Genomic DNA, 2,686 nt, shown 5'->3' with positions numbered 1-2,686 from the left:
ACACACAACCCCCAAAAGACCCAAGCTGTCAACCCAGAATTCTATAAACCACTTCTAGCCTGAGGGTTGTTTCAGGAGAAAGAAAACAGTTGTCTCCTGTGTTATCAACAAAACCTGAGAAAATATTTATCAACTTATTTGAGCTAAAGAAATACTAAACGATGCACTTTAGATTGAAAATCAATGAAACAGATGGAAACATATATTTAAGAAGGTATGAGAACCATCAAAAATGCTATTGCCTTTTGCCCCATCTACTGCAAGAATGAAGACCAGTCTTGGCAACCAGACTGTCATTTCAGAAAATGTCAACATCACTCTGCAGGGCTCACTGTTACTCTGAAGGGCCCCAAAGGGACTTCGGAGGGACTTCATCACATCAATGTAGAACTCAGTTTCCTTGGAAAGAAAAGAAAGAGGGGTACTTGGATGGCTCGGTCAGTTAAGCCTCCAGCTCTTGATCTCAGCTTGGGTCTTGATCTCAGGGCTGTGAGTTCAAGCCCCACATTGGGCTCCATGCTGAGTGTAGAGCCTACTGGAAGAAAAAAAAAAGGCTCCAAGTTGACAAATGGTGGGAAATAAGAAGGAACTGGCTACTGTTTACACTATCTGTAGTCATGTACAGAACATGGTCAAGGGCGTTAATCTGGGCTTTTGTTACAAGATGAGGTCCATGTATGCTCACTTCCCCATCAACGTTGTTATTAAGGAGAATGGTGGTCTTGTTGAAATCTGAAATTTCTTGGGTGAAAAATACACCTGAAGGGTTTGAGTGAGGCCAGATGTTGCTTGTTCAGTATCTCAAGCCCAGAACACATTGAACTTGTCTCAAACTTAGCTGCTTTGATTCAGCAAGCCACAACAGTTACCAGCAAGGATATCAGAAAATTTGAGGATGGTACGTACGCTTCTGAAAAAGGAACAGTTCGACAGGCTAATGAATAAGATCTAAGTCGTCCTGCTCCAGAAACAGCAAGATGTCAGATGATTTTTCAGACTTATTTGTGATATTTTAAAGATGTGATAAAAGCTGTATTGTACTGGGGCTTTCTTAAAACAAAATATAAATAAAGAAACTGCTATTGCATTTGCCTTCTTGACCTACTGGAATTCGTAATAAAACAAAAATTTTATATACTTAACTGCATAAAAGCAAAAGATGATAATAATTTCATAGGAAAACCCACCAAAACAAGAGAAAAGGAAAAATGGAAAATGAGAATATAAATCAATATCATTGATAAAGACTAATACCCCACTAATAGGGAACTCCTAAAAGGGTGAGAAAAATTGACAAAAAAACCCTCCATAACAATGGATAAACACGTAGATAATTTACCAAAAACATGGAAGTAATTTGACAATATGGAAATATGTACAAATCACTCTCAATCAAAAGTTGCACACAAAAACTAGCATATGTATCAGAATGGCAAAAATTAAGAACTCTAACAACACTCTTTGCTAGCAGGAGTATAGCAAAATTTGAAGTCCTACAATCTAGTAGGACTGCCTCTTGTAAAATCCTTACTGAGGAGAATTTCAAAATTTCTAACCAAACTAGACATACATTGACCTTTTGATCCAGGAAACCAAACTTCAGGAATTTACCCTTGAGATAAATCTCATGTAGAAAATACCCATGTGTTTTTTGGGACATCTCGGTGGCTCAGTCGGTTAAATGTCAGACTCTTGATTTGGGCTCCGGTCACGATCTCACGGTTTGTGAGTTCGAGGCCCGTTTTGGTCTCTGTGCCCCCATGCTCGCGCGCTGTCTCTCTCTCTCTCTTTCTCTCTCAACAATAAATAAATTAACATTAAAAGAAATAATTTTCTTTTAGAAATCTCTTTTTCTGAAACTTCACTTTCTCATCTCTGCTTCTACTTACTTTTCCTTATTTTCATACAGTTCTTTATAGGTGATGTGCAGTTTGGAACTCCGGTAAGAGGCACACATGAGGATTTTACTGGCCTCCATTACAGAGCATTTGTGTCAGATACGTGTGTGGTTGTCAAGGCCTGGGGCTTCCCAGTTCTTCCCGGGTGTCCAATGAAGCTCTCTGCTTGAGGGTATGTTTGTTTCCATTTTTATCATCCTGAGACAAGGTTAATCCTGGGTCCCTAGGGGTGGCAGAAAAGACTTCTCCATCGGGTTGGCCATAAAGTGGTTTGGAGAATGTGTGAACGTTCCTTAAGCAGAAAGGAGAGGGAGTGTCACTTTGAGCCAGGTCGTCTATAAGGAAGGTGTCCCTCAGGCAGTCTGAGGCTGGTTTTGTGTTCTCCCCTGGGCCTCAGTGTCCTCTGTTCAGTTCTTTCCCAGCCCTCCCAGCACTTGGGGTGACTAGGCGGGCCGCCCGGGTTCCAGGTGATTTATCTGGGCATGGAGCTTGGGCACCCAGAGGTCACACGTCTCAGACAGGGTCCCCACCACAAAGTGTTGTCCCTAAGGGGGGCACAGCAGAGGTGGCAGGGGCAGGAAGAAGGTGAGCAGAGGAGCCCTGTGGACCTCTCTGAATTTGCTGGCCATCTCTTGGAAGTGGAGGTTAATTTAGGGCAATGGAACCATCATATCCTAATAAAGCCAATAATATGGATACAAAAACTAGGTGGGATAATACTATCCCCATTTGAGAAATGGGGAAATGGAGGCATGGGAGAAGATTACTTAATTACTTTATTACACCCC

General features: G+C 41.7%; 1 pseudogene; it reads left to right on the top strand.

Annotated features, from left to right (window-relative positions):
* The first annotated feature begins 201 nt into the window (after window positions 1-201).
* Window positions 202-1,465, top strand: LOC123587745 (annotated as a pseudogene).
* The last annotated feature ends 1,221 nt before the right edge of the window (window positions 1,466-2,686 follow it).

This window comes from Leopardus geoffroyi, chromosome D3, assembly GCF_018350155.1.
Source record: "Leopardus geoffroyi isolate Oge1 chromosome D3, O.geoffroyi_Oge1_pat1.0, whole genome shotgun sequence".
Taxonomy (NCBI): domain Eukaryota; kingdom Metazoa; phylum Chordata; class Mammalia; order Carnivora; family Felidae; genus Leopardus; species Leopardus geoffroyi.
This window is presented reverse-complemented; position numbering and strand designations above follow the sequence as displayed.